At 36.6% G+C, this 8835-nt stretch overlaps 1 protein-coding gene across 7 annotated transcripts in view; it reads left to right on the top strand.

The window, feature by feature from the left end:
• Positions 1-1459: 1459 nt before the first annotated feature.
• LOC122057662 overlaps positions 1460-8835 on the top strand; it is a 29181-nt gene continuing 21805 nt past the window's right edge. For all 7 annotated transcript variants that reach the window (XM_042619852.1, XM_042619851.1, XM_042619849.1 and 4 more), the window contains exon 1: positions 1460-1774. The gene's annotated coding sequence lies outside the window, so the exon portion shown is untranslated. The remainder of the gene's footprint in view (positions 1775-8835) is intronic.

Here is an 8835-nt window from a genome sequence, read left to right as displayed (position 1 = left end):
AGGGTGTTCACTTATGAGGGTCAATCTAGTGGAACCAAACAGCTCAAAAAATCAATAATTATCATTCTAAAGAATGTCATCCCAAAGATTTACCGAACCAAACACCCCCTAAAGGGTCTGACTTGGGTAATTAGGTTGCACCCTCTAGGTCGAGGGTGTTGAAAATGAACTGAAATTGATAGTTAAAGTGAAATCGAAATACTGGAATGCTTTTGATTTTTATTATAAATAATCGATTTGAAATTGAATAAAATTGTAAATTAATCGAATAAAAATCGAACCGAACTTTTGTTGGACCAATCCAAAATCATCACACCCATTAAACTCTTTGATTTTAAAAGTTTAAAATTATGATGTATTTATATGAAGTTGAATGTTAATTATAGTTTAGGCCTTTAAGGCATCTCAGTGATTTTATTTTATTTTATTGTTTTATTTTTTATTTTAAATTTCATCTTCTTCAATACTATTAACAGAAATCATGAAACCGATTTCAAATCGAAAACAAAATCAAACCAGATAATTGAAATTGAATGCCAATCAATTTTATTTTATTTTATTTTTTAAATAAAAAAAAGTACTCCATGGTAGTGATCAGTCCTATGCTAAAGCCCCCCAGATGACGAGCAACGTTTCCAAAGGACTAACAAGAGAAACGGTGATAGGAGAAGCTCTTCCTTCTACTAAGCTACCAAACCCGCTGACAATCCATGTAGTATTCAATATGGTTTCAATTCATAAATATTTCAATATGTAGAGATAATTAATCATTTATCTCACGATATGGAGGATTGATTTGAGGTCCTCTTTGGTATCATTTTTTTTTTTTTTTTTTCCTTTTACCTATTAAAAAAAAATCATTAATGAAAAATATTTGTTATTAAAAAATAAAAAATGATTTGGTAACTTCTTGAGAAGAATAGTTTTTTGTGATAAATCATTTGGCATCCCTATGTGCAAAATAGTTTTTTGAATAAATGGTGAAGAGATGTTCATTTCACCCATCTTCCTTATAAAACTCTTTATTCACTTTGGACCGAATAAGAGGAGGCAAGGGGTTTGGATTTCTAATTACAAAGCAAATGACTACTTTATCCCTCCACATCGGGACTTTAAACACGTACTCATTAAAGTTCACCACAAAACTAACTAAAAATCAATTTCGACTAAAACACATAAATGATTCTTGATATCTTTTTGGTTTTTATGTTTTATCTATTTTTTTTGTTTTTTTTTTTGAATAGAATTAAACTCCATAAATGATACCAAATGGAACCAAAACCATTTAAAATCAAAATAGAAAAATGATACCAAAATGGCCAAAGCTAATTTTGACAATAGGATAAGCTTATATTATCCAATCAAAAGAAAGATTCCAATCCAATGGTTCTCACAGGGCACCTGACTGTATCAGAGCCTGTATTATAACAGAGCCACAACATTAAAATTTGCAGTTCAATACGAGTCCCACTCGTCGGGTTTTCAGTTTTGGCCAAGGGCGCAAGGCCGTGCATGTGTGAGCAGTTGCGAGTTGCGACAAATGTAAAGAGGCAAAACTACCTTTCGGAAGTTCCATTTTCTGCTTCTGCTGCTTGCTCTTCTCCTCTTCCCTTCCCCCAAGAGGAGAAGAGAAAGGAGGGATTGGCATTAGGTTTCTGGTTTATTCAATTCGCTTGAATTTTCCATTCCTACTGAGTTCCTCAGCTTGTTCGTCTCAAGAACCGTGTCGATTATTTCAGTTTTGGATCTGACTTCCTCATCTGGCGGGTTACAAGTAGGTTTTCTCTGGCTTGAAATTAGAGTCTTCATCCTATTTTTTGGTTTTGATTTTGATTTGTTACGGAGTTATTTCGGGTTCTTTGTAGTTTCACTGATTATTATTTGATGCATTATGTGCATGCGCTCTCCCATTTGCAATGTTTAGTTGGAAGTTCCTGATTCAGTCGCATTTGCGTGGTTGCTTTTGGAAATATTTTTACTAAAGATGTAGTCGTTCCTCCCTTTTGTTTGGGGTGGGGGATCGGGGTTGGAAGCTTATCTTATCGGTCCTATTGCACTGCATGAACATCTGGAAATTGAGTGTTCAATTTTTTTGTTAACTTCACAACAGAATACAGATCTCCTCATTTCGAAGAAGTGAAAGTACCATTAGTAATCAGAGATTCATCATAACTCGGAAAAAAAATTTGCCCAAGTGAGCATGCAACAGAGTCTAGGATTTGGTTTAGAAAGAAATATTTTTCCGAGGAGAAAACTGTTCCAATAGGATAGGAACGTCCAAAACATTTTGGGGCAACTATGAGGCATATAAGATAAAATTTTGAGCATAACCATGTGGAGGTTAGGAAGAGAAAGATGTGGGCACCGCATAAAATATTTAGACAGAAATTGGTGAAAGAGGGGTATACAAACTCAAGCCAACCCCCCCCCCCTCTTTATTTACTGTAGTATTGATTTGTGACTGCAGTTCATGTATCATTGTCGATAGGCAAGGTGTGGATGGGCTAGATATTGTTTATAAATTGATATCAATAGGGACTTGAGATTTCATTTCGGTAATCTTTAATCTGGTTCTTTAATTAGAGAAAATACCTAGAATTGTGGGGTTTGAGTCTGGAAACAGCCTCTCCACGAAGTGGGGGTAAGGCTGTCTATATTCTGGCCCTCCCTAGACCCACAGTGGCAGGAACCTTGTGCATTGGGTACGCCCTTTACGTAGAATGGTGGGGTTCATTTGGGGGGGGGGGGTGTGTTATACTTTAGCTGATAAGAATGGTTGGCATGGAAGGTGGCTTGAGCAAGAAGAGATGTTAAGACATCCATTTTGGATCTTGAGATGGACAAGGCACATGATGTAATGGGTGTTACAAAATCTTCTTCGGACTCTGGGTTTGTGAGGTTGTTGAGGGAGGATGAGGTAGAACAAGTCACATCATATACATCCTGAATCATCTTTCTTATGTTCTTATATCTCTTGTGATGACATGAATTAAGACCCTTTGAGGATCCTTGGAGCCTAATGGTTGTTATCTTTAGATCATTTTCAATGACACTAGATGAAATCCTCTCCCTCCTCCTTAGGCTGCACCCAAATACAAGGAAAGCAAGAACAAAGAAGAAAAGGTGAAAGTGAAAAGGAAAGTAACCCGAAAACAGCAAAAAGTAGAACCTCAACTGAATGGGATCCATTACATCGATTCTAGCCCTCCAATCTGCTCTATTTGAGGTCATACTTGGAATAAGACCTAAACTATTCATGTCTTTCATGATTTCCTCACTACTTTTCCTATAGTAATTTTAGGCCTACCCCTGACTCTTTTGGTTCCTTTAATTTGAATTCGATAACTCCTTAATGGGGGTGTCTTAAGACCTCCGTTAAACATTGCCATACCACCTCAAACAACTTTCTTGGAGCTTATCATGGATCGGCGCAGCTCCCAACTCAGATTTAAAGATATTCATTTCTTACTTTATCCTTCTTAGATTTGCTGCTTATCCATCTCAACATCCTCATCTCTACTGCACATAACTTATCTATGTAAAGCTTTTTAAGGTCCAACATTCCGCCCCATATATCATAGTTGGTTGTGCGATTGCCCTATAGAATTTTCCTTTAAGATTTAAAGGGATATGTGAGTCACATAACACTTTGGATGCAACACTCCACTTCATCCATCCCACCTTAATTCTTTGTGAACTTCATCCTCTGTATACTCTTATTTGTTTATGGTTGACCCCAAATATTTAATATAGTCACTTTGCGGTATCTCTCTTTCTTCAATTTTCACCATATCCTTTTCCATCATAGTGTGACTAAAATTATACATCAAATACTCCGTCTTCATTCTACTTATCTTAAAACCTCTTGATTCCAGGGTTCCTCTCCATTTTTCCAACTTACTGTCAATCCCCGCTTTAGGCTCGTTCCTCACAACTTCCCCTATGGTCATTTTAGGCCTGCCCCTAACTCTTTTAGCTCCTCCAATCTGAATTAGATCACTCCTCCTTACTGGAGCATCCCTAGGCCTCCGCTGAACATGGCCATACCACCTTAAATATCATTGATCAGGGTAAAAGATGTATGATTGATATAATGAGTTAGGGCTATCTACTGGAGATGTGGGTCTCTTTGGTGTATGTAATGACATTAGATGTGTGGAAACAAAAGCATTCTAAGAAATGTCACATGCTAGACCCATCACCTGGTTTTGCTCAAATTTCATGATGGATTTGGTATGGTAGATATCTTGGACCAGATGTGTTGGGTGGTCAATTTTAGTGATGAAAGGATGTTTCTTGGGTTATGAAGATGAAAATATTAAATTAAAGGTTTGCTGGTTAAGGAAAAAAAGTATATTAGAAAAATAAACATGACAAGTTGCCAGAACGGTAAGAAATATAAAGGTTAGGTAATGTAGCAAAAGATCTAAGCAACAATCAAAGTGGAAGAAACTAACCATTCTTTTAGTCTAGCTAATGAAAAAAAAAAAAAATAAGTATTGGTATCATAAAATAGTCAGGAGGCATGTGAAGATTTTGACCAAGGAAAAAATGCTTGTAAAATCCTTTAATGAACGAATTTCCATCCCCTCACTCCTCTCCAGAAAAAAAGGTCACCTACATGTTTTATAGGCCTTACTCTTAGTTCTTCCTATGCTTCTCCAATTCAAAAGGTATTGTCTGAAGGCAAGTTAGATGTAGTAATTTGTTGGCTCTCTTGAGGTGGAAGTTGTCCATGGTGACTTACCTATCTTGTTCGAGGGACTCAATGCCTCACATCCCCAGTGAACATCTCCTTCTCTCTGATGCTTTGATTGATCAATTCAGCTTTATGTTTTAAAGAGTGAGATACAATAAAAACTTTATTGACATTCAATTTTATTAACATTTTTTTTTTTTTGGGGTGTGGATCACACTCGCAAAGTAGATTTGAACTCATCACCCATAGACTCCAATATTATTGTTCAACTTGGTCAGCGAAGCCCATTCACTTGTGGAAGCTAGCTAAGAAAAATGTTTGAAGACCATCTTAGCATGTGTATATCTCCCTTGCAGAGCTATCTCACTCGCTTTTTAATTCTTCTTCCTTTTCGGTACATGGTTCCTGATGTAGATAAGTCATTTAATGGGCTTATTTTATTGGAAATAAGCCTTGGGTTGGGTTATGTATGTGTTGGGCCTTTGATCCTATGTGTTTTCTTTGTAATGTGCCACTTTAATGGGCCTAAAATATAGGTAGAAAGTTGAAAAACGGGATTTAATTCATTAGTTTAGTTAGGGTCTTGTTTTGAGTCTATTTTCTTTGTTATTTCAGTTTCCTAGTCAGTTTAGGTTTCCCAATTAGTTAAAGATTGAGTTAGGCCTTTCTTTTTTAGTGTTTGAGTCAGTTTTGAGTCTTCGATATAAGTTTGTAAGGGGCTACTGCCTTGAAGACGAACTTGATTGAATGAAAAAAAAAGAAAGCTTTATGCTGGAAAACTATGAGATGCAGTGTTGTGAGAGACAACTTGACTTAGATGCCCTAGGGAAGAGTGAGATGCTCGACTCAACCTCATTCTTCCCTTCATTCTCTTATTTTTGTTTTGTTCATACTATCTGTCACACTATATTATTTTATTGAATTTACTAAAGATCCCACCTGGGATTGGATCACTTGTGAACCAATCTTACATTATTTGGTATCAGAGCTATGGTTGAAGAAAGCTCCAACCAATACCCACTGGAGGATGTGATGAAATCCCTCCAATGGCTGAACACAAGGATGTATACTATGGTCATAAAGTTCGAAGAATTGAAGGAGGATCTGTTGCCCAATCTATGCTCAACCACGTTATTTTCGTGGGGAATTCCTTGAATGGGTGTATGAATTGGAAGCGTACTTTGACAACTACAACTTGATAGAAAAGACTCCAATGTGCATGTTCCCTGATGAGTGATTGTGTTTGAATACAATGGAGAGTCTGTGAAAGGCAACTTCAAGCTCAAGGACGTAAGCCTAGAACTTGGGATGAGATGCAATACGAGTTAGATGGCATGTACCTATCTAAGCATAAACGAAGAATGTACTTCCCTCCACCAGATTTTCAAAAGCCACCCATAGTTGACAAGAGCATGAAGGAATCATCTGTCTCTATTGCATAACGCATTGCAAAGGAGCAACAAGAGAAGACACCTCCGACCAGTGAACCAGAGTCAGAAGTTGAGGTTAGTGTTGGTAAAAATTCAGCCACTCCTAGTGTCGAGGGAGAGGTAGTCATTGGTGTTCCTGTCAGAGAAATTAATGTGGATGAAATCGAAAGCAACATAGTCACAATTGTGGAGAAGGAGACCGAACCCAAGGAGAATGGTGCCTCTACATCTGTGATGACTGTGAATAGCCAAGATCCTAAAGAGCTTGAATTTGAAATTGTGGAGGTCAAGAACACAATGGTTGAAGGCATTCATGTGGATGATCCCATGGATACATTTGAGGTTGTTGAAGCTGAGTCTGTGGAATTCGTCATCCTATTGAAGTATTTTGAAGATTGAGCTCCTCACATTCTATACTACATCCTTATTATTAAAGAGCTACCTGAATTTTTCTATTGCTTGATGAGGGACGTGCATCATGTTATGATCACTGTTGCACTTTACAAAATTTGAGGACGATTTTTTTCTAAGAGAGAGCGATTTGAAGTAGATAAGTCATTTGATGGACTTATTTTATTGGAAATAAGCCTTGGGTTGGGTTATGTATGTGTTGGGCCTTTAATCCTATGAGTTTTCTTTGTAATGAGCCTAAAATATAGATAGAAATTTGAAAAATGGGATTTAATTCATTAGTATAGTTAGAGTCATGTTTTGATTCTATTTCCTTTGTTATTTCAGTTTTTTAGTCAGTTTAGGTTTCTCAATTAGTTAAGGATTGAGTTAGGCCTTTCATTTTTAGTATTTGAGTCAGTTTTGAGTCTTCTATATAAGTTTGTAAGGGACTACAACATTGAAGAAGAATTTGATTGAATAGAAAAAAAGAAAAAAGTTTTGTGCTGAAAAACTGTGAGATGCAGTGCTGTGAGAGACAACTTGGGTGAGGTGCCCTAGGGAAGAGTGAGATGCTTGATCCAATCTATTCCCCTACCCCATTCTTCCCTTCATTCTCTTATTTCTGTTTTGTTCATACTATCTGTCATACTATCTTATTTTATTGAATTTACTAAAGATCCTACCTGGGTTTGAATCACTTGTGAACCAATCTTACATTAGTTTCACCCTGTTTTGTCAGCCTGTGGCCTTGTACTTGCCATATGTCGTTCCCCTCTCTCTCTTTTCTTCCCCTACCCTACGTCTTTTGTATTCTCTTAAGATTACAACAACAACAACAACAACAACAACAACAACAACAACAACAACAACAACAACAAAAACAACTCAGTGTTAGTCAAACTAAATAAGGCCAGCTACATGGATCCTTGCCCTCCAATCACCTCTATTTGACATGATAATTGATACAAGGCCTAAGCCATGCATGTCTTTCTTCACCACCTCTGCTAAGGTCATTTTAGGTTTGCCCTTAGCTCTTTTAGTTCATTTAATTTGAATCAAATCCTTCATCTGTAATGGAGCATCTAAAGGCCTCCATTGAACATGGCCATGCCACCTCAAACGACTTTCTTGTAGCTTGTCATGTATTGGAGCTACCCCCAATAGAGTTCTAATGTAATCATTCCTTACTTTATCCTTACTACTTTTACTACTCATCCATCTCAACATCCTCATCTCTATTATACTGAGTTTGTCTAAATGATGTTTCTTAACTACCCAACATTCCGCACCATACATCATGACTGGTCATACAATTGTCCTATAAAGTTTTCCTATAAGTATTAAAGGAATACGTCAATTACACAACACTACGGATACACCTCTTCACCCTATTTTAATTCTTTGTGAAACATCATCCTTTATATCACCTTCTTTATTTATTATTGGGCTCAAATACATAAAATAATCACTTTGCAGAACCTCTCTCATCAATTTTCACAATCTCATTATCTGTCCTTGTGTAACTAAAGTTACATTCCATATACCTTATCTTCCTTCTACTTATCTTAAAACCTTTTGATTCCAAGATTGATCTCTATAACTCCAACTTGGTATTAATCCTTGCTTTTGTTTCATCCACCAAAACAATATCATTAGCAAAAAGCAAAAAGCAAAAAGCATACACCAAGAACCTTATCTTGAATGTCTCTAGTTAATCCATCCATGATAAGCACAAACAAATAGAGGCTTAAAGTTGATCCTTAATGTAACCCAATTGTAATCGATAATTCACTACCTTGACCCCCCACAGTTCTTACACTGTACCACAATACATTTCTTTAATAAGTCCGCATATTTACTTGAAACACTTATGTTCTCTACTACTCTCCACATTAACTCTCTAGGGACTCTGTCATAAGCTTTTTCTAGGTCAATAAAGGCCATGTGGAGATCCTTCTTGCAATCTTTAAACCTTTCCATGAGTCTCCTAAGTAAGTAAATAGCTTCCATCGTGGATCTTCCTGGCATAAGACCAAATTAGTTCTCCGTACTAGTAGTTTCTTTTCTTAGGCATGGTTCGAAAACTCGGCAAAATCTTGCTGAAATCTCGGATATTTGATTTTTTTTTTTGTTTTGTTTTTCAAAACGAAGCTGCATATGAAACACAATTTCAGTCATATTTCAGTCATTTTGTTTCTAAATTTCACTCATTTCGGTAAAAAAAATAAAAAAATATGCACTATTTCATCAAAATTTCGGTCATCTTAGTCATTTCGTTTTGCTCATTTCACTGACTTGGCCATTAGCCCCCCC

This window comes from Macadamia integrifolia, chromosome 12 (genome assembly GCF_013358625.1).
Source record: "Macadamia integrifolia cultivar HAES 741 chromosome 12, SCU_Mint_v3, whole genome shotgun sequence".
In the NCBI taxonomy this organism is placed as follows: domain Eukaryota; kingdom Viridiplantae; phylum Streptophyta; class Magnoliopsida; order Proteales; family Proteaceae; genus Macadamia; species Macadamia integrifolia.
This window is presented reverse-complemented; position numbering and strand designations above follow the sequence as displayed.